This window comes from Macrobrachium nipponense, chromosome 44 (assembly GCF_015104395.2).
Source record: "Macrobrachium nipponense isolate FS-2020 chromosome 44, ASM1510439v2, whole genome shotgun sequence".
NCBI classification, from domain to species: domain Eukaryota; kingdom Metazoa; phylum Arthropoda; class Malacostraca; order Decapoda; family Palaemonidae; genus Macrobrachium; species Macrobrachium nipponense.
Window position 1 is genome coordinate 10,243,554 of NC_087221.1, and position 24,590 is coordinate 10,268,143.

The 24,590-nt window shown below is 40.0% G+C and overlaps 1 protein-coding gene across 2 annotated transcripts in view; it reads left to right on the plus strand.

Annotated features, from left to right (window-relative positions):
* LOC135204023 (nudC domain-containing protein 3-like) overlaps positions 1–24,590 on the plus strand; it is a 301,510-nt gene that overhangs the window by 221,642 nt on the left and 55,278 nt on the right. The gene's annotated exons all lie outside the window — the stretch shown is intronic.

Sequence of the window (24,590 nt, forward strand, 5' to 3'; positions counted from 1 at the left end):
TTAATTGATTACTGTATTTTCATCTTATTTTTGTGACTAGATACATTTTTATCATAGAAAATGTATTTAGTCAAAAATTAACGTAAAAATAGGCAGTTTTAAGCATTTTTAGATGGGTATTTGGTGTTCCAGCTATTAAAATGGACAATTGTAAGCATTTTTAGAGTAGTTCCAATATAATGCTGATTTTCGGTAATTGTGGGTGGTTGTGGTACCTACGTAATCCCTGCAAATAAAGGCGGTCCACTGTATTTTGATAGATAAAACACACACAAAAACTCTAAAAATGCTTATACCTAAATATTGTGATAGTTTTATCACAAAAAGTACATTTAGTCATGGAAATATTGTGAAAATATGTATGTCCATAGAAAAAGATTGTAAGCACATAAAAATGAATTTTAATAACCTGACAAGTATGCTGCTGCTTAGTTGTGAACAATGATGACCTCCATGATATTTGTTGTGACTTGTAACAAAGAAGTAGTTTTTAATTTGGTTTGTCTGCTCATTTGTCTATTTATTAGCAAGGTAACACAAAAAATTTAGTAAACTATTTCAATAGCAACTAGTAATTATATTTTTTTATATGGTTTTTGCTTTTGGGGAGAAAGGGCCTTTTTGGGATATTGACTGATATTCCTCTTTACTATATTACAGTTGACTCATTTGGCACACCGTAGGCATTAGTAAAGGTTTGCAGCATCCCTTCAGCCCCTAACTGCACCTGCTTTTTAATATGTTACTTTACCTTTGTTCCCACTTCCTCTCTTCCATCTTGCTGTCCAACCACTCCAACTCTTTTCACCTTAAGCACTGAATGACTTGAAGTTCCCCAGTGCTTAGCTTTATAGTCAAATTTTCACAAAGCAGTTTCAAATCAATCAGAAAACTCATATCTGATACATCAAGTGATCAATCTATTTATGAATTATTTCGGAGAGAGAGAGAGGAGAGAGAGAGAGAGAGAGAGAGAGAGAATAACTCCTTACGATATCAAAAGATTGAAATCCATAGGCCTCTATGGGCAACACCCCTTCCCCTCTGGCCAATATGTCAAATCAAGTATTTGATTGATATTATTTATATTTGAAAATTATTTATTAGATAAATAATTTATTTATCTTACAAAACATTTATTTATCTTACAAAATAAATACTACTCTTAATATTATTTGAAAATTAGTATTGTAAATCATTATTTTACCATAAAATGTACCATCTACAAATGCTTTTACTACTTAAAAATTTATCTGTAACTTCCAACCATTCTTGCAATAATGGAGTGAGTGAGTTACACAACGACTTTATTTTCAGCAAACAAGGCTGGAGAGAGAGAGAGAGAGAGAGAGAGAGAGAGAGAGAGAAGAGAGAGAGAGAGAGAGAGAGTTCATCTCTTTAATCTCTCAGGATGGGTAATCATCCCTCTTTAGTAACGGACAAAAAAAAATTTATGTTTGTATATTGTCTAAAGATGTACTAGTACCTTTAAAACACTATGAAAGTACACACACACACACACAAAGTTTGCATGTGTTAATACCAATTGATTAAAGGGACATAAATTAGTAGTATGTATCTTTTCCAGAGGGAGAGAGAGTAAGGGCTGAACTAAGTACTGTATCTATTTATCTGTCTCAACATCATTACATAAGATTTCTTCCATCTTTGAAAAGAAAAATAGATTAATAAGGCATGAACCGTGCATCAGGCAAGTGAATGAAAAATTACGAAACTCTGCCACCACTTGTTTGAGTGTGTGTACACTGCCCTTAGTTCCCTCCAATTTATGACATGATCCTCTCCTCCTCTGACCAAAGGCCCAAAGCAACTTCAGAGCCCAGACGCATGCCCCAACCTTGATCTGAGGTGTCTGACCAAAACATTAGGTCCGGCAGAACTCAAAGAAGATATGTCCCTGACTCGAGGCGGTGAACTTGTATCCACCAATGGAGATCCTTTCGACATTGTGGACAGGTGGCAACTATACGAAATCCCATGACTGGCGAAAGGGTCAACTGATGGGACCTCATTCTGAGATGGCCCTCCAGGAACCAGTTGGATAAGGGGTGACAAATGGCCCAGAGTCCCCCAAAGAGAGACTGGCTGTACAATGGAGGACAAATTCTTCGGCCAGAATTAGAAGCTTGTCTATCCGTTTCTGAAGAGAGAAGCCCTCAAAATCTGGGAATTCAAAACAATCCTAAGATAAGTCATGATCTGGGAAGGGATTAGATTGGACTTGTCGAAGTTGACACAAATGCCCAACTCGACATAAAGAGACAGAACTATCTCCCTCGACCTGAGACATTTCTCTAGATAGTCGGCCTGGACTAGCCAATCATCCAGATACCGAAGCACCCTTACTCTTAACCAATGCAGTATGGCCGAAATAAGAGCCATCACCTGAGAAAAGACTTGTGAAGCAGTGGTGAGGCCAAAACAAAGGGACATAAAGTGGAAAACTCCAGAGTCTGTGAAAAACCAAAGGTAAGGTCTGCTCTTCAGATGGATGGGGATTTGCAGATATGCATCCTGCAGGTTGATGGAAATCATCAAGTCCCCCTTCCTGACAGATGAAAGAACGGTCTGAACCTTCTGCATCTGGAACATGGACTTTAGAATGAACTTGCTCAGGACTGAAAGATCTATGATGGGGTGCCAGGCACCCAAGACCTTTGGAGCCACAAACACCCGCAAGTACAACCCAGGATATGGACGAGCTTGCTCTATGGCATCCTTCTCCAAGAGGGCCAAAAGCTCCTCTAAGGCTTGACCCCCTGAGAAGTGAGGGGAATAACTACTGAACTCAAGAGGACGTTTGGAAAGTGGAGGTCTCGAAACAAAAGGGATCTTGTAACCTACCTTCAGGACCTCCACTACCCAACCTTCCACCACTCTCTCCTGCCAAGCTGACCAATGGTGAGAGAGAAAAGCTCCTACTACAGTCTACGGGTGAGGTAATGACTCCTACTTTGGAAAATTCTTACGCACAGACAAGGAAGAAGAAGAAGAAGGACTACCTGGAGATTGAGCTCTTCCACTGCCCTTAGATCTGCGCCAAGAACATCTTCGTTTCAAAGGGCGAATGCCAGAGGATGGAGCCGAGGCATCAGAAACCTGAGACGTACTCGGGAGAAATGAGCCGAAGAAGATGTTGTTGGGGTAGAGCAGAACGTGCAAGTCTGACACTAAACTTACGCTTACCCCTTGAAGAAATGGGAGGAAAACTTGAGGAAGAAGCTCTTGATAAGGCCCAGTGAGCTTTGGAAAAGGCATCGCCTAGATGTTCTTTATATTCTTATGTGAAAACATTGTGTGTACGAATAGCAATGAATATTTTTTACCCCATTGTCAAAAAATTACAAAAAATATAGTAAGAATATCGGAAACAATAGGAATATTTAGTAGAAAAAGTAATTGCAGAAGTAGGAACTGTTATAAAGTAGTAGAAATAGTAGTAAAGTATTAGAAATAAAGTAGCATAAAAAGTAGTAAAGTAGTAGTAAAATAGTAGTAGTGGTAATAGCAGTACTAGTTTTCTTACTGAAACAGTTATTCCTAGGTTTCATACAGAAACAGCGTATACATCAATGAATGTTTACAGCACTGGTAATAATAATAATAAAACAGTAATACATAATAGTAATAATGATGATAATAATGATAATAAAAGCAACAGCATCTCGTGACCAATACGTATACCTATACATATGGGGCAGTTTATTCACCCCCATAATCATCAGCAAGCTATAAAAACACATCTCATCACGAGTAACAGGCCTCCATAGAAGTCCTTTCACCTTACACTTTCCTGTTGAATGAAAGTACTACTCTGCCCGAGCATTCATCCATTCACACAATTTGTCAATTACATCACCACAAAAAAGGGAAAAAAAATGCATCACGTAAGCAGGTGAAATCTGGTGTGTAAGCAGGAATCCTATTGCCACCCTCCGTGAATCCGGGGGGGCTGGGTCTGGGCGCAAGTCACAAGATGGATCAGTTATGAACTGCCAGCCTTCATCGACAAGAGGTTCAGTGTCTTCCAAACACTCTTTGTCACTGTCAATCTCTTAAGAAATTATCACTATAATCATCATCTGATAGATTTGGCAGGTACTCAGACCCTGACTCTGAAACAGTATCATCTGACATGATACTGAAAAAAAAACATAAAATAACTGCAATCAAAAGGGAAAAAGGTTTAGAATTCAAATCTACATGGTTTACGGACAAAATCGTAATCATCCTTCTCAGATAATAGCCTGAGGCGCACTGGCATATGTTGGCCAGTACCCCTCCTAATATCCCATATGATAATGACGTCACGACGTCCATCGGACGCTCATTGGTTAGAATGAATTGTGGGTGGAGCTTCAGCACCTCTCTCGTACACAATACTGTGTCTGGAAACCATCCAAGCTGAAGAAAACGCTTTGCTTTTCGAGGAGGGATGAAAGACGTACACGCGTACGTCCTGGTCTTTTATTACTGTACCGTAAAAGACGTACACGTGTACGTCCCAGTGCTGAAGGGGTTAAGAAACATCCCCCACTGAGCAAGAAACAATTATTGCACTGCATTCAATGCAAGTTCCTGTTAGAGAAATATCAAGAAAGCTTAATATACTGGAGAGAATCATGCATAGATGAATAAAATTGTTTAAAGAATGGCAAAATTTAGAACGTGGGCCGGCCTAGAGGTGGAAATCCTTGAAGCACCACAAGAGAGCAAGACAATACAGTAGCGTAGCTAAATTTTGCTGAGCAACATTAATTTGTGAATTGCCTCATAACGCTTTTGTTGGACCAGGAATCATGACTATAGTCTATAGTCTGACTCCGTTCAGACTATAGAGAAGTCGATCGGAGTGAGAGGCTTTTCAGGACTAGTGGCAAGTGCTATTGCCAAGGCAAAGAAGACCTTCCTATCTTGCAGTGTACCAACCGGAGTGGGCCGTTTTTGAAGATGGTGCAGGAACAATAGCTTTTCCTCCACCTCGGCCTCTGTGAATTAGATTGCCGTCTTCCCTTTCCATCTGAGGAATGTGGATAAGCTGGCAGTCCCGTCTTTTAAAGGATATAGAAGTATGTTGTTGATGACCGTTAGACTAAGAGATTTGGATCTGTCGAACGGCAAAGCCTGTCACGTCTTTGAGGTCTGTTGAAATCTCGAAACTGTATAGTTTGAGGCTTCCGACATGGGACTTAGACGTAGTCTGGAAGTTCCTGATGTCGAAGCCTTTCGAACCTCTCCTTTCTGCGAACTTAAAGTACGTGATCGGAAAGGCTTATTATTATATCTAGCCGCTATAGCTACGGCAAAGAGGGTTAGTGAGGTTTAAGCCATCAGCGGACATATTGGCTTTAGAGGACATATGCGGTGTGTTCTTTAAGCCCTTCATTCTTGACTAAGAATGCAAACCCGTCTAACCCTTGGCCCAGAACCTTGGAGCTCAAGGGGATGGCATAAATTATTGGGCAAGATCCAGGGAGAGTCCTGTGCCTTGTCAGGGCTCTCAAATTTTATCTACATAAAACTAAGGAAAGTCGAGGTCCTTCGGACAATCTGCGGTGTTCCGTAAAAAGACCAGACTTGCCCATGTCAATCTTTTTAAAGAGCTCTTACAAAGAGGCTCATTCGTCATGTTTGTACAAGGATTTGAAATCTTTTAAATTAAATGCTCACGAGGTGAGGGCGTGGCCTCGGAGGCATTTCAATAGAGCACGGCACTCAGTAACATCCTGAGTGCCACGTTTTAGCGAAGCAACTCTGTGTTCGCTTCACACTACCTGCGAGATGTGAAGACGACATATGAGATCTGCTGCTCGCTAGGGTCATACGTGTCCGCAGACACAATCTTGGGGGCAAGAAGTACCACTCATCCTATCCTGTAGAAAATGGTTAGGAAGAGCTGTTGATTATACTTGTTGGGTCGCCGCCGGTGGCGGACTTCTCAATTAGTAAGCTTTAGTTAAACATCCTTAACTTTGGCTAGGTTGGTCAGGTGGTGATATATATTACTTCTTAGCCCTCATAGTATGGTCAATATGGTCTAGTCACATTGTGGTCATGCTCCCGTTGACAGATCATCTAGAACTCACCAGCTATACAGGTCACTTACCTTGCTGGAGACTCTAGTAAAGCAAAAGCCGACTTGGGTGACAGTAATCATGAAGTCAGCTATGCTAACAGGTATGGAACCAAGATGTCAATCATCTGCATGTATATGTTTCCTAAAATCCTATTCTGTCTCTCCCTACCTCCAAAGGTGGGATTTGGCTATATATATATCTGACAGGTAAGTTTCATGAACAAAATGATATTGTAATGATACAATAAAGTTTGTTCATACTTACCTGGCAGATATATATATTCAAAGTACCCACCCACCTCCCCTCAGGAGACAGTGGGAATAGAAAATCTGAATAGAAAATGGGAATGGTTCCTGATACCCGCCTCCCAGCAGCGGGAATGGGTACTAACCACCTGGCCGACCACTGCGTGTGTCGTAGGTTTTGAAATTTTGTTGGACTTCAGAGAATATAACTATATACTATATATCTGCCAGGTAAGTATGAACAAACTTTATTGTATCATTACAATATCATTTTATCATAAAAGTTCCATTTTATTCTGTTTTTGCATCTTGATTTGGGAGATGTATATCCAGTTCTAGGCGACCTTTGTTCTTTGGGCCAGTTGGTGATGGCGGGATGGTCATCAGACGGAAGAATTAGGTAGTCTTCCTGTTTTACGTTTGGTCACTACCCGTAGTGTATTTGTTTTTTTCATTATAACTTTTGTGGGCAGTTTTTGGTTTAGTTAATCGTGGGAATTAGGCCGTTAGGTATTTATATGTGTGGTTGATGACATAAGGACTGGCTGCTTTGACGACTTATGCTGCTTCCATTGTCAGTCTGATATTGGACTAGTCACTGGGTCATCAGCGCTGGCAACTACGCTTCTCCCAAAGTTGATTATAGGGAAGACTAACCACTTGTTCGCCTGTCCTAACAACTCACGCTTCTCCCATTGTCTGTCTGGACATGGAATTAGTTGATGGGTTGTATGCTGTCATCTGACGACTCATTCACCATCTACTTTTTGTCTCACCTTTTTATTCAGGTCGGATACTCATGCGAGATCAGGCGATATTCAATAGTTCTGATTTTCTTGTTGACGAATTCTGTTGCATTGTTACACCCTCAGATGATCACTTAACATGAGACCAGTGTGGACTGTTAGGCACTCATCCTCCAGGACTGAGTCGCCTTCTGCTCCGCGCTCCTTTCTCTTGGCTCCAGAAAAGCTCAAGTCAGGAGTCACTCATGAGATGATATCACCGCTGGTGATGTTGGTTTGCGTTGATACACCCCCCAATGTTCGCTTAGCACTGAACCGCTCAGACAGTCCAGGCGCTCATCCTTTGGGAAAGGAGTCGCCAATAACCCGTTCTCCTCTCTCTCTCTCGGCAGCAGACAGTGGGGGTAAGGAGTTGCTTATGAGATGTTTTCACTGTCGCTGACGTTGGGTTGTGTTGTTACATTCCCAATTGTCGCTTAGTATTAGTATTGAAGTGCTCAGGTGATTCAAGCGCTCATCCTTCGGGACAGAGTTGTCAATTTTCCCGTGCTCCTCTCTCTTGGCGCCAGACATTCGTGAGAGAGCAGGTATCACCGGTGGTTTTAGTGATTGATGAAGTCATCAGGATGCAGCCTTTCTGTCCCTGATGTTGTCTGACTTGTGACCTGGTTGGTCACCTGACTTTTGTCCTTTACTACCGCAGTTCATCAGCATTACAGTAGGAGACTTAGAGAGTTATTAGTATCTTAGACTTTGGGTTGAGTTATTAACTCAGGATATGATTTATATTTCTTTGTTGTTTTATATCCTTTTATTAATTTTTCTTTTTCTTTCTATTCCATTAATTGGATTATGTTGATTCCTCCTATTCTGCCCGAAAGGGAACTTTTATTCAGATTCCCTCCTCCTTTTCAATGTGGTTAATCGGGCTAGAGAAATTATATTAAGATAATGTTTATTAATATGGAATTTTTATAGTAAAATTAATATTAATAATATTTGTCTGTATAATTGATCTAGTCCCACCCATCATTCACCACGATCTGCCTCTCACAACTGATTTTCAAGGGAAGGTTTTGTAACTGTCAAACGGCTGTGTTGTTAACTGGTGGACAGAATAGGAGGTAACAGGGTTGCCACTGTGGTAAAATTTTGGCGCAGTTTTGGGGATTTAGGGCTAGATAAGTTATATGCGTAAGTACAGTGGTACCTTGACATACGAAATTAATCCGTTCCGAGGCAGCCTTTGTAACCTGAGCTTTTCGTATTTTGAACCGCATTTTACATGTAAAAGGGATTTTGACAAAGGAAAAATCTATTTCTGGGCGGTGACCTGTGTCGCCCAGTGAAATGGTTCCTTTAGCACTCATTTCTAAGGTATAAATATTGCTGTAAATACCAGAGAAAAAGCTATATGGTAATGCCAGAATAGTCCGGCTCGCTCACCTTTATTTAAGGTGTCGGTATGGTATCTGGGGCGAGTGAAACCACTACCAGAGGTCCCCCTGCCATTTAGTCTCTTCCTTTCTCAATATCCCTCGTCTACAGAGGAGCCGTTCCAAGCCCCCGCTACCCGCTACTGCTACAACTAGCGCTTTGTTTATCATTCCTGTAGATAGCACCCAAGCTTGGGCCAGATAGGGTGTGGAAATAGAGGGTGCGTCACCGCCCAGAAATAGATTTTTCCTTTGTCAAAATCCCTTTTCTGGGCCTAGCTTGTGTCGCTCCGTGAAATAGTAACAGAGAATTGGCCCCACCAGCTTGGAAAGCTAGTGTAGATAAATTACTGTAAGGAAATTGAAACTTGAATAACCTTAAATACTATTTAATATTAGTTATTTAATCTACAAGTAAGTAATAAAATTCCTTATTACTATGAGAATTTTAATAATCCTTATCCTAAAAACTTATCTACTAACTAGGGTCGTATAACCCAACAGGTAACATTAATAAATCACACACCAATAAACAGGAATTTAATTACACGATCATAGACCCAGATATACATATGTACTATCCAATTCATCATGATACATCATAGGTGCAAGCCAAGGTACAATGTGCAACCCAGAAACAACCGACCTAAGGTCAAGAATGCTAGCGAGGCAGGTAGGAGAGAGAGAGATGTAGAGAGAGACGTAGGCTACTAAACTAATTAATACTGCTCTATGCGGTGTCAGGGGAAACTGTGTTCCCTACTGCCACTGCTGGGAATTTAAGGGCCTCTAACGACTTTAGGTAGTGGCGTTTAAATACTGTCGGAGATTTCCAGCCTGTGTACTTTATGAGATCATCAAAATTCATATGTTGAAAATAATTAATTGAGGTGGCTACCGCCCTAATATCATGCGCCCATGGGAATGATTCCAGGTTAGCTTGCTTGATAAAGTATAGAATCTGTTGTCTGATTCCTCTTAGGGAGATAGTGCCACCCTTTTCTCTGATAAACAAGGGACCTGAAAATTTTGAGGCAGTTCTGCTTAAGTTAGCTCTTAGTGAATTAACTGGACATAAGGACGGGTCCTGAGGCAGTGGGACAATCTTCCATGGGGACCATCTATCTTGTGGGTCCTCATTTTTTGTCAAAAATTGACGATCTGGTAAGAGTAATAGTTCTCCTGAGGGAAGGAACTCAATATGTTCCGGTTCCCTAGAAAGGGCTGACAGTTCAGAAATTCTGGCTCCTGAGGCTAGACTTATTAGGAATAATGTTTTCCTTAGGAGCGTTATATAAGAACATGATTCGTTAACAGTGTCCAAAGCTAGAGACCGTTCGAGGTCTGTCTATTGGTCTAAGTCTAGCACAAGCCCTTGGAATAGATGAAAAATACGAATCTGTCAGATCAATATTGAATCCAAATTGGAAAATTTTCTTAAGTGCCGATTTGGTTGTAGTAATCATACTTGCTGCTAATCCTTTTTCGAATAAGGTTCTGAAAAAGGTTATTGCTAGATTCGTAGTCATGGTTTGTGCATTTGAGTTCCTCAAAAAGGTGGCTAGCTTCTTTACTGCTGAATCATATTGACGCAGGGTTGGTTCTCGTTTATCTGATTCTAGAAACCGTATGTTCTGAGGATCAATGTTGGCATCCTTCTGTGCCGCAAACTTCATGAAGTCCATATAGTTAGGGTTTTCTGAATTCCTGAGGAAGCAGACACAGTCCGCATTTGTACCAGCTGCGTCAGTTTGGGATTGGGAATCCGCTGGGGCCGGAGTCCTAATTCCACTAGTAGAGGGAACCAATTGCTCTTGGGCCAGTTAGGGGCCACTAGTGCAATGTGACCTTTGAAAGTCCTGAGTTTGTTCAGGACCTTCAGTAGTAGATTCACAGGAGGAAAGAGGTAAATTCTCTCCCAGATATTCCACTCTATTGCCATAGCGTCCGCGGCATAAGCCAGAGGGTCCAGGTTGGAGGCCACATAACATGGTAGTTTGTGGTTCGACTCCGTGGCAAAAAGATCCACTTGAAGCCCTGGCAGGTAGGAGAGAGAGAGAGAGAGAGAGATGTAGAGAGAGACGTAGGCTACTAAACTAATTAATACTGCTCTATGTGGTGTCAGGGGAAACTGTGTTCCCTACTGCCACTGCTGGGAATTTAAGGGCCTCTAACCTGTTGGCAGATCCATTTGAATGACCCTCCGTCTAGATTCCATTCCGACTCCAGCAGAGTGGACCTCGACAGAGCGTCCGCCACTACATTTCTCACTCCTGCTAGGTGAGTGGCTGATAGGTGCCATTGGTTCCTGTCAGCTAGGGCAAATATGGCTATCATCACATGGTTCACATGGCTCGACTTGGAGCCTCCCCTGTTTATGCAGTGGACAACCACTGCACTGTCTAATACCAGCTTGATATGGATTTTCTTGGCTGGTAAAAGTCTTTTCAAGGTTAGAAACACTGCCATTGCCTCCAGTACATTGATATGTAGCTGGCGGAATGACATTGACCAGGTTCCCTGTACTTTCTTGAATTGTGAGTATCTGCCCCAGCCGCTCAAGGAGGCGTCTGTGTGGACTACTAGAGCTGGCGGAGGAAATTGTAAGGGTATTGTTTTCGACAGACTTTTGTTCTCTGTCCAGGGGCGGAGTCTCTTGTGTAAGATCGCCGGAATGCTTGAAATTTTGTCCCGGGATCTCCGGTTTGCTCTTGAACGCCAAACCCGGTTTATATCCTTTAGTTTGGCTTTCAGCAGCACGTCTGTCACTGATGCAAACTGGAGTAAACTTAGGATTCTCTCCTGGTTCCTCCGGGACGTCTGCTTGTTTTTGAGAAATTGTCTTATGGCCTTGACTATTTCTCTTCGCTTCGTCGGCGGAATTGATAGTGTGAGAGTAGATCCCACCGGATTCCTAGCCACTGGAAACGTAACTCCGGAGTTAGCCGGGACTTGTTCCTGTTTATCTGGAAACCTAGGTGTTCCAGAAACTCTATTACCTTGACCGTCGCTTTGCGGCATTCTTCGACGTCTGTGGCCCATATGAGCCAGTCGTCCAGATAGGCTACTAACATTATTCCCTGAGTCCTCAATTCCTGGACCACTGTTTCCACTATCTTTGTAAATATTCTGGGCGCTATGTTGAGCCCAAAGGGCATTACTTTGAAGGAATAAACCTTCTTTCCTAGTCTGAAGCCTAGGAATGGGTGGAAGTGTCTTGCTATCAGGATATGATAGCAGGCATCTGTAAGATCTATAGAGGTGGTGACGGCCCCACGGGGAAGCAAGGTCCGCACCTGCGAAACGGTCAGCATTCGGAACTTGTAGCAATGAATGAATGAGTTTAGATGGGACAAGTCTAGGATTATTCTTAGTTTGTTCGAGTCTTTCTTTGGCACGCTGAACAAGTCCCCTTGAAACTTTTAGTTTTTGACTCATGATACTATCCTTTTCTGAAGTAGTTCACGGGTATACTCTATCAGTTCCGCCGTCAGTTTTTGGTAAAAGGTGTTGGATGGGGGAGGACCTTGTAGCCAACTCCATCCCAGACCTTTGGTCACAATACTCTGTGCCCAGGTGCTGAACCCCCACCGGTGTCAGTAGAGGTACAGCCTCCCTCCTACCTGGGGATTCTCACTGGTTGGCAGATGGGCGGCCACCACATGCTCCCTGGAAGCCCTTGCCTCGGTTGGAAACTCTTCTGCTGCCTTTGTGACGGAAGGCTCCTCTGGCGCGGCTGCCTCTGGCGAACCTGTTGTACCCTTGAAACATCTGAGTTTCAAAGGTCGTGTTGTAAGCCGGAGAGACGGCGAAGGAGGTCGAAGCCTGAGTTTGTTGTGGCGGCTGAGCCAAAAGCACATACTGCTGTTGCGGTTGTGCCTTCGATGTAGACGGTTGACCTACTTGAATCACTGGAACTGCCTGGACCATAGTCTTGTTGGGAGGCTTGGAAGGGCTGGAACTTCCTCAGCCTCTTCTTTCCTTTTGGATTCGATCCGGTGGCCTCAGGTTTCCTTTTTGGGATGAGCCCCCAACGGATCTTGAGACTCTGGTTCACCCTCGCAGCTTCCGCCAAAACTTCATTAACGGCGGAATCAGGGAAAAGGTTTGTTCCCCAGATGGAGGGTCCGATCAGCTTATTGGGTTCATGACGGATTGATGTGTTCGCCAGGATGTGCTTCCTACAATTCCGCTGTGCTATAATGAAATCGTACAAGTCACACTGCACTGTATGTAGTAGTGACTTGTTAAGGACTTTAAATAACGGCTCATTCGCATAAATGAGGGACGTCATTTCAGCCATGGTGGCGGAGTTGAGGGACCTGCTGAGCCTTAATCGAGTGTCGTATTCCGCTTTGATTAGGCTGTCCGGGAGTCTAGGAGTATAGGAGACCAATTGGTGTACGATGAGAGAGTAAATATACGCTGGTAGCGAGCCACAAAATGCCGGCGTGAGAGCGGCAACGTGCGGGCTGCCGCTCCCGCATATAACCCATTAAAACACGGTTAAACGTGCGTATCGCTACCTCTGAATAATACCAAACATTAATTGCAGTACTCAACTTAGATGCAGTATCTACCTGACATTCCATGATGCAAGAAGGAGAAATTCCAAAGCGAAATCACTACACAAGAAAAAACGCGTGTTAGCGAAGTCGTGCTATCGAAAGGAATGGTAAACAAAGCGCTAGTTGTAGCAGTAGCGGGTAGCGGGGGCTTGGAACGGCTCCTCTGTAGACGAGGGATATTGAGAAAGGAAGAGACTAAACGGCAGAGGGACCTCTGGTAGTGGTTTCACTCGCCCCAGATACCATACCGACACCTTAAATAAAGGTGAGGGAGCCGGACTATTCTGGCATTACTATATAGCTTTTTCTCTGGTATTTATAGCAATATTTATACCTTAGAAATGAGTGCTAAACGAACCATTTCACTGAGCGACACAGGCTAAGCCCAGAAATTGCCTAATTCGTTCCAAGCCCTACAAAAACACCCCAGTAAATTTTATGATAAAGCTAAATTGACCAATAAACAATGAAATACAACAATTTGGACCATTCAATACCTAACTTAATACGTACTACTAATATGTACTGTTGGCCAAAAAACTCGTGGCAGAGTTTCATAGTTTTTCGTTCACCTGCCTGACGCACGATTCATGCCTTATTTATCTATTTTTCTTTTCAAAGATTGAAGAAATCGTGTGTAATGACATTAAAAACAGTCACTGATATCTTTAGAACATTATGTTATGTTATTGTGTAAAACTATTTTCCATATAACAAAATTGACGTGAACGAAACGAAGTGATAAAAAACGTCATATCACAACCATAGATATACATTACCAAATACGTAGATAGGAGACACCTATCACTAGTAGTATCGCATAAACATAGTCCTTAAATTATCATTTCAATATTAAGTTGAAGATAGTTGAACTATTCCATTTGTTAAATTTTACAGAAAACATTGGAATCTCACAAAATGCTATCAAATTTAAAAAAAAAAGAAAAAAAAAAAAAAAAAAAAAGATATCTTAACAGTGCGAACCAGGCGACCTCACTCTATTGCTTTTGATGTTATGTGCACGGGAATCTAATGTCAATGTGTCATTTATCGGTCTAAGAAACGTCCCTCGATGAGCGAGAGAATTATTGCACTGCATTCGGTGCAAGTTCCTGTTGGAGAGATATCAAGAAAGCTTAATAAACCGGAGAGAATCATACATAGATGAATAAAATTGTTTAAAGAACGGCAAAATTTAGAACATGGGCCTAGAGGTGGAACACCTCGAAGCACCACATGAGAGCAAGACAATATTCATTTGTGAACTTTGAATTCTAGTGCCTCGTCACAACATTGCTGAACCAAGAATCATAACTAGCTCTACGCTTATGACTGGTGTCTGATGAATACTTTAGGTGGAGAGGAAGAGATTTTTAAATCTACACTTGAAGTCTTTGATAGTTGTTTAATGAATAAGTCTAATGAATAAGCAAACTTATCTTTGATGGATGAGAGATTCAGTTAGGCTTACTCTTTTTTTGTTTTTTTTTTATCGGTGGCCAATGAATACCACGGATAGGGAGGGAAACGGTTTCAATGATGCATGCATTTTTTTCTTCAAAACCTAAAGAATACATTTTATTGGGAGATACTTTATTAACATCGGCCTAATCCTTCCATCACTCCTATACGCCACCTCCGCTCTCTTCTACATCTCAAGCGAAGATCCGACTTCTCAGTCTCACTACGAACTCCTTCTCGTGAAAGCATCACTAATGATAACGGTTATTTTAAAATTCCCCGCACCGACAACGGACGAATTAAAATGCATGTTTATAAAATATTTTCTGTTCAAAGTAACTTTATCTTCGTTCCACAAAATATGTGCATACACTCGTGTTACACCCTGTAGCCGTCAGAGAGCAACCTTTGATTAAAGCAGTATGTTTTTTCTTAAAAAAAAAAAAAAAAAACATATGAAATAGACTTAAACGAGAACGTCACCTTTCATATTTCTTATCCTCCTTTGCTTAGGCTTATAATATGCTTATTGGTAGATAGGTCTAGTATGTACATGTGAAACTAATTTGAATTCATTTCTATTTAGAAGAAAGAAATGAATAGCTACAAAAAAAAATCAACCTAAGAAAGCTTTAAGGAAAGTAGCCTTCTTAATGTATTCGTCAGTTTTGACTCCCACAGCTTTCCAAGGTGTCCAAATGAAACGGGATGATATGCAAGGGATTCGATAGAAAATAAGACTGAATTATATTCGTTTGATTTTTTCATGATTGCTTTTTGACTTTGAATAGCTAGGTCTGAGTTAATTATGTTAAGCAATTATGAAAAGGATGAGAAGAAAGGCAAACATGACTAATAAAACAAGAATAACGGGAATAGTCAAATAAAGCAGATTATATATATATATATATATATATATATATATATATATATATATATATATATATATATATATATATATATATACAGGCAGTCCCCGGGTTACGACGGGGGTTCCGTTCTTGAGGCGCGTCGTAAGCCGGAACGACACTTGGAAATATGCCTTAAACTAAGAAAAAGTTAGAGAGACCTTACCTGTGTGACATGCAAGTATTGCATGATGTGTAGTGTGGTTATTTCAATGGCAAAGGATGGTTCTTGAAGGTATAATTCTGATTAAATCTTGTGACACTATAAAGCACAATGTACTACACTTAATCCTTAGGTTTAGATTATACACTAAACACTATTATGCACTGTACACTACGTAGTATGTAATCCTTTGGTAGATCCTGGAGTACACTAAAATCCCAGTCTAGTAGCTCTGGAAGGTAAAAGTATAACACAATTAGTACAAAATACTACACAAAGTCCTGAATGCAATATGTAAATTATAGATATCAAGAGTAAAAGAGTTAATGTATGTTAATTAATTCCTTACTTTTAGTTTATAATTCCTTACTTTGAGTTATATCAAGAGTAAAAAAGTTAATGTATGTGAATTAATTCCTTACTTTTAGTTTAAAGTTGTCATGCTATGTAACCCTGGATGCACAAAGTCTTATGTGGCCCCATAGCCTACATCATTCAGGGGGTTCTGGAATGTACAAAAAATAATTAGTATGTCAGTAAGTACTCTATGCATAGTAAGTTACATACAGTAATATGCACCATACAGTGGTTTAATATCACATATATAACATGTATAAAACTTAGTTAATGTATGTTAATTAATTCCTAACCTTTAGTTTAAAGTTGTCGTGCTATGTAACCCTGGATGCACAAAGTCTTATGTGGCCCCATAGCCTACATCATTCAGGGGGTTCTGGATGTACAAAAAATAATTTTGTCAGTAAGTACTCTATGCATAGTAAGTTACATACAGTAATATGCACCATACAGGTGGTTTAATATCAAACTGGTATGCATATTGTAAATGATTGGTCTACACCCCCTGTTCAGCAGGGAGTGTACAGTATTCCATGAGGGACCTTGATCACTTATCCCATGTGAGAGATCTTGGTCACTTTTTTTTAGTATGTACGTATAAAACTTACTTAATGTATGTTTACTACTATGTATAATTCCTTCCCTTTAGTACAGTAGTACATAGTTTACAGTTGTCGTGCTATGTTATGTAGTAACCCTGGACAAAGTTTTATGTGGCCCCATAGCCTGCATCATGGAGGGGGTCCTGGTTTTCTGGAATGTACCAAAAAAGTATCAAAGTTAAATCATGTTATGTATGTTTAGTAAGTTACATACAGTAACCATACGTACAGTGTGTATAACATGTATGTACATAATCAAACTTGGTTGGAAATTCCTGTAAAAAAAGTTATGTACGTATGTAAATACTCTGTATTAAAAAAACCTTACTGTTCATACTTTTGTTACACTACATGTTACATGTGATACGTATACTTTCCTGAAGGGTTTTTTCCATCCAAAAATGGTGCTTCTACTTTGTAGTTATCCCTTGATGACACTTGTAGTAATTTGTTAGTAACAACCTGGAGTTGTGTGAAAAATGTTGGTTCTGGAAGGAAAAAGTAACAAAATTAGTGTACAAAATAGTACACTACGAAAGTTGTGAATGCAATATGTTAATTACTGTAGATATATCAAGAGTACTAAAAGAGTTAATGTATGTTAATTAATTCCTTACTTTTAGTTTTAAAGTTGTCGTTCAATGTAACCCTGGATGGACAAAGTCTTATATGGCCCCATAGCCTACATCATTCAGGGGACTCTGGAATGTACAAAAAATAATTTTGTCAGTAAGTCCTCTATGCAGAGTAAGTTACATACAGTAATATGCACCAGTTACAGTGGTTTAATATCACATATAACATGTAGTATAAAACTTAATTTAGAAATTCCTTACATAACTTACCAACTTTTAGTGAGTCTCAAAGCTGTTACCTAGGTTGTGGGAGATGGAGGTGGAGGTGTAGAGCATTCATGATAAGGATGCATTCCCAAACCTAACTTCAGTGTGCTTTATCACAGATAAACAGGCTAGGATGATGGGCAGTCTGGAATGAAGAATTAATATTAAAGGACAGTAAGTAACCACTTAGGCGTACAAAATTTATTGTACGTATGCAAACATTAAACACAACTGAGAATTCCTTACCTTCAGCAAAATGAAGACATGTAGGCTATGTAGAGGTCTGGTTTATGTAAGTCACAGGTGCATGCCAGTCTGGAATGATAATGTAATAGTACATATGATTATAGTATGTATGTTACATACATAACATGGTTATTACATATGTAATAATAAAAACATTAATAAAAAAAATGTCCTTACCAAATTCTAGTGGTTGGCTTGCTTACTGGGATGGCCATATGGTACTAGAGAGTGGGTGGCTGGGCTATGGAGTGGGATGGGCAGTGCTTGGGAGTCTGGAATGATAAAAAAATATATAAAATGATAGTTCTACTACTGTAACTACTGCACATGTTATTACTGTTTGACATATGTAGTGTGTAATACGTATGTTCAATATAAAAAATGAAGAATTCTTTTACCTGAAGGAATGGGAGAGGTGATACTACTCGTATCAACTGATTTGGGCTCTGGAGAGGTGAATACTCGTATCAACTGATGAGGGAACATCTAGATCTGGAAAGAATGATAGGGTACATAAATATATTATAAGGTTGGATGTAATTGTAGCATATGTACACTTTTTAATAAAAATTTATATTTAGCAATTTATAAAACATTTTATACAAATTTGTTAAGGATTCCTTACCTGATGTATAGGGCGAGGCATCAAAACCATGGAAAGGCTCAGGGTCATCTGGGTCACTGTCACTATCAAAAAAGGGGTCTGAAATGAAAAAAAAAAAATAATAAGGTTATGCAACATCAAACACATTGTACCACTATGTAAGTTAGTGTACGTATGTATGGTAGGGTGTAAACAATTTCCAACATGAAAATGAGAAAGAAAAATGAAATTTGCTTACCTGATTGTACACGTACAGGTGGGCGGGCTGCTACAGAGGGTCCAGGTACAGGGGGATCTGGAACTGTCACAGGTAGTACAGGGAGATCTGGAACTGTCACAGGTAGTACAGGGAGATCTGGAACTGTCACAGGTAGTACAGGGGGATCTGGAACTGTCACCACTTCTGCCAATAAAATTATTCAAATGATGAAAATTAATGAAGTTACAATTTACTCTTACATTTAGTTGTTACATTAAAAAATGAACACATTTTAATATGTACACTATGTAAACACATAAATTAGTAAAACAGTTCAGAATTCCTTACCAGGACTAGGTAGTGGGAGGTGGTGGTACTGGAGACTTGTGAAAGAAAGTGTCAAGCCTGGACTGCACACTTCTCTTCGTCTGCTTCTCCTTCAGGGTCGTCCCTTGTAGAAAGTCACCAAATCCATGATTCCTCTCTTGATTTTGTCAAACCTAGAAACGTAGGGTCTTCTGCCTCAAAAGAAGCCAAGGCTCTCTCCAGATGAGTAAAACCCTCTGACAAGCCTTTCACAGTTAATGACCTGGGTTTTGGCTCTGGTGCCGCCTCGTCTTCCTCAATCATTTGTTGTTCAAGTTCAAGTAAGTCCTCTGCAGACAATTCCTCTCCATGGAAGCCAGCAGCTCTCTTACATCATCAGGTTTTCAAGATCTAGTTTCAGCCTCTTGCTTAGCACCTCCGCTCAAACACAGTTCTGCAATATGAGGTATCGTTTAAAAGCATAACAAAACGTCGTAACCTTGGAATTTGTGTTGTAATCTAACCAGAAACTTAGTTTTTAATTAATGTACTGGAAACAAGCAATGATTTTTTCATTATTATTTGCGCTTTTGGACTGTTTAAACTGCGCATCCCAAGCTAGTGTATTCATTCGCCCTCCCGCAAACTAGTTCCGCATATGCGGCGTCACTAAAAAAATTTAAAAAAATACGAAAAGAAAAAAAAAGTGTCAAAAATCATCATAACCTCATTGTGTATGTAATGATTTAACCAAAAAAAACATATTTTTATTATATACTGTGCTAAACTATAAAGGATTTTTATCATAGCATGCGTTTTTTAAAAGCGTCGTTAACTCGGAGCGTCGAAGCGTCAGCGTCGTAACCTCGGAACAAGCGTCGTAACCCAGGACGGATTTCCCATTGAATATTTAAGAAACAAGCGTCGTAACCTCGGAACGTCGTAAGCCGGAACCGTCGTAACCCGGGACCGCCTGTATATATATATATATATATAATCTAAATATATATAGGTATATATATATATATATATATATATATATATATATATATATATATATATATATTGTCGATTTAAATATTTCTTTAAATATACGTATCCGAGAGAGTATACTGCTGAAAATAGACCCAGGCAAATCTGTGGGAAAATCAGAAGTCCAATTTAGCTCACTAAATGTGTCATGCAAATAATTTTATGATCCAAGGACAAATTAGTTTAACTAAACATCGTTTTCAAAGAATGTTAACGCCTTGATGTATATTTATTGGCTGTAGGAGACAAAATGACAACACCCCAGTGCAGTACGATACGTTGAGTCAAGATTTGGCTCTGGAGAGGTGATACTCGTATCAACTGATGAGGGAACATCTAGATCTGGAAAGAATGATAGGGTACATAAATATATTATAAGGTGGATGTAATTGTAGCATATGTACACTTTTAATAAAATTTCTATTAGCAATTTATAAAACATTTTATACAAATTTGTTAAGGATTCCTTACCTGATGTATAGGGCGAGGCATCAAAACCATGGAAAGGCTCAGGGTCATCTGGGTCACTGTCACTATCAAAGGGGTTCTGAAATGAAAAAAAAAAAATAATAAGGTTATGCAACATCAAACACATTGTACCACTATGTAAGTTAGTGTACGTATGTATGTAGGGTGTAAACAATTTCCAACATGAAAATGAGAAAAATGAAATTGCTTACCTGATTGTACACGTACAGGTGGGCGGGCTGCTACAGAGGGTCCAGGTACAGGGGGATCTGGAACTGTCACAGGTAGTACAGGGAGATCTGGAACTGTCACAGGTAGTACAGGGAGATCTGGAACTGTCACAGGTAGTACAGGGGGATCTGGAACTGTCACCACTTCTGCAATAAAATTACAAATGATGAAAATTAATGAAGTTACAATTTACTCTTACATTTAGTTGTTACATTAAAAAATGAACACATTTTAATATGTACACTATGTAAACACATAAATTAGTAAAACAGTTCAGAATTCCTTACCAGGACTAGGAGTGGGAGGTGGTGGTACTGGAGACTTGTGAAAGAAAGTGTCAAGCCTGGACTGCACACTTCTCTTCGTCTGCTTCTCCTTCAGGGTCTCTTGTAGAAAGTCACCAAATCCATGATTCCTCTCTTGATTTTGTCAAACCTAGAAACGTTAGGGTCTTCTGCCTCAAAGAAAGCCAAGGCTCTCTCCAGATGAGTAAAACCCTCTGACAAGCCTTTCAACAGTTAATGACCTGGGTTTTGGCTCTGGTGCCGCCTCGTCTTCCTCAATCATTTGTTGTTCAAGTTCAAGTAAGTCCTCTGCAGACAATTCCTCTCCATGGGAAGCCAGCAGCTCTCTTACATCATCAGGTTCAAGATCTAGTTTCAGCCTCTTGCTTAGCTACGATCTTCCTCGTCACAGTCTCGACGTCTTCTGCCTGGTCAAAGCCTTCAAAAACTGTGTCACAAACTGTGGACACAGTTTCTTCCAGGCCCCATTTAAAGTGGTCGTCTTCACCTCGTCCCAAGCACTTGCAATATTTTTCACTGCATCAGCAATGTTGTAGCCCTTCCAGAATTGCTTCAGTGTCAACTCCTTGTTAGCTTCTATGCCCTCAAAGCAAAAAACGTTATGGTCCTTCTAGGTAGTAAGCCTTGAAATTAGCTATTACTCCCTGGTCCATTGGCTGTATCAGCGATGTGGTATTGGGTGGGAGGTACACCACCTTCACATTAGGATGCATGTCGCTCAAATTTGAAGGGTGACCAGGGGCATTGTCCAGGACTAAGAGGGCCTTAAAAGGCAGACCCTTCGAAGTCAAATACCGCTCCACTGCTGGCACGAAATGGTCATTGAACCAATCTTCGAAGACCATTAAGGTAACCCAAGCCTTCTTGTTTGATTTCCAAATCACAGGGAGTTGACTCTTGAAAATGCCCTTGAAAGCCCTGGGATTCTCGGCCAAATACACCAGCAAGGGCTTCAGTTTTCAAATCACCACTGCATTGGCCCCAAACAGCAAAGTCAGTCGCTCCTTTCCAGCTTTATGGCCAGGTGCTGACTTCTCCTCCTTGGAAAGGTACGTTCGATTTGGCATTCTTTTCCAAAATAATCCAGTCTCATTCACATTAAAGACTTGGTCAGCCGTGTAACCACCATCCTTAATTATATCCTTCAGTCCAAACCACCTGGAAAACTTTCTGCTGCTTCCGCTATCAGCAACTAGCAGCTTCCACCTTGCAGCTTTCACATTTATGCCAAATTTGCACGAGCCTTAAAACGGTTAAACCAACCTCTACTCGCGGAAAATTCACCACCAGCACTGCCTTCGCCAAACTTTTTCACTACTGCCTCATGCAGCGCTCTAGCCTTCTCCTGGATCACACTTAAGCTCACCGGAACACGTCGCTGGTTCTGGTCCTCCAGCCGATCATGAGCAATTTCTCCATTTCAACAATGCTCTGGCTACGTTGCTTCTCGTTTATCACCGTTGACTTCATCGGTGCAGCATCCTTAACATGCTTCTGATACGTTCCTTGTCCTTCACAATGGTTACCACCGTGGTCCTGCTCAAGCCTAAAGAACGGCCTATTTCGGTGTTAGTTTTCTCCCTTCTCCGAACGCTTTACCACGTCATATTTGACCTCCATCGTGATGACCTTCCTCTTCTTGGATGAACTATCATCGGAGGAAGTACTTTGGCGTTTAGGAGCATTGTAAATTTGCGAAAATGGCAAGGAATTTCAGCAACGTCTTAGCAACACAACCGACTGAACTTCAGGCAGACACGCGATTGAAGTGGCGTCCTTTCGTACTGTTACGCTTGGCGTGCCTCGACCGTCCGAGGTCGTTGTTCGGTCAATTTACCATACAGTTTAATAGCGTTAATTAATTTATGCACCTCCGCTCAAAAACTAGTTCTGCATATGAGGTATCGTTAAAAGCATAACAAAACGTCGTAACCTTGGAATTGTGTTGTAATCTAACCAGAAACTTAGTTTTTTTAATTATGTACTGGAAACAAGCAATGATTTTTCATTATATTTGCGCTTTTGGACTGTTTTAAACTGCGCATCCCAAGCTAGTGTATTCATTCGCCCGCAAACTAGTTCCGCATATGCGGCGTCACTAAAAAAATTTAAAAAATACGAAAAAAAAAGTGTCAAAAATCATCATAACCTCAAAATTTTTGTTGTAATGTAACCAAAAACATATTTTTATTATATACTGCTAAACTATAAAGGATTTTTATCATAGCATGCGTTTTTTAAAAGCGTCGTTAACTCGGAGCGTCGGAAGCGTCAGCGTCGTAACGGAACAAGCGTCGTAAACCTCGGAACAAGCGTCGTAACCCAGGACGGATTTTCCATTGAATATTTAAGAAAAAGCGTCGTAACCTCGGAAACGTCGTAAGCCGGAACCGTCCGTAACCCGGGGACCGCCTGTATATATATATATATATATATATATATATATATATATTATATATATATATATATATATATATATCTATATATATATATATATTACTATATGTTATATATATAATTATATATATATAGATATATATATATATTATATATATATAGTATCTAGTATATTTAAATATTGTTCGATTTAAATATTCTTTAATATTACGTATCCGAGAGAGTATACTGCTGAAAATAGACCCAGGCAAATCATGTGGGAAAATCAGAAGTCCAATTTAGGCTCACTAAATGTGTCATGCAAATAATTTTATTGATCCAAGGACAAAATTAGTTTAACTAAACATCGTTTTCAAAGAATGTTAACGCCTTGATGTATATTTATTGGCTGTAGGAGACAAAATGACAACACCCCAGTGCAGTACGATACGTTGAGTCAAGACTCGAGCGGCAGCAAAGCCAACTTCAAAATCTTCGGTATGCTGTCACGAAGCTAGAGTTGAGAATGAAATTAGAAATCGTGGACCCATCGGTATATATTTTCCTTACTTTGCAAAATAATTATCTTTAATACATTGAATAAGTCTACTCAGTTCTAATGTAGTTTATTTCAAGTATTGCACCTTTGAAAGGAAATGTTATTTATTGTTAAGTAAATAATCTGGCACCTGCATATGGCAATATTCCCATAACGAACGATGAAACTACGCACGCCAATTCTTTGTTGGCCGTCTGTACCTGTAAATAAAGTGTATTAGTGTACATGGTATACAAGAAATACTGTACGTACATATGTACGTATGTAGTAAAATGTTGAACCTTACCTTTCGAGTGAGGCTATCTCTGAAAGTGGCGACAGAGGAGGAGGATAAACGGCAGAAAATTTTTTACATAGTACGTACACTTAACGAAACACATAAAAAATGTCAGGAAACAAACTAAACTTTACGAAATACATTAACAAAACCATAACACTTAAATTTACAAAAAACTTAGAACAGATTTTTTTTTTTTTTTTTTTTTTTTTTTTTTTTTTTTTTTTTTTTTCAATTTCTTCACCACTTTCAACTTTCTGTTTTTTCGTTGTATCAATTGGATCTTCCTTTTTGCTTACTCCTACTAAAGGCCTCTTTAAAAAATAACTATCCAAGGAAGATTGCTTCTGCCTACTTTTGACAATGTTCCTGAAACGACTCAGACAAACGTCATCGAACTGTGCAAGCATACGACCTGTGTAAGCCTTTTCGGGGTATTTCTTTTCTACAAATGATTGCACCTTATGAAAAGCAGCTAGAGCATCCTTAATTTCTGCCGTTGTCATAGGGTCGTCATCCTCCTCCTCACCGCTGCTAGAGAACTCTTCTTGAACAACGTTA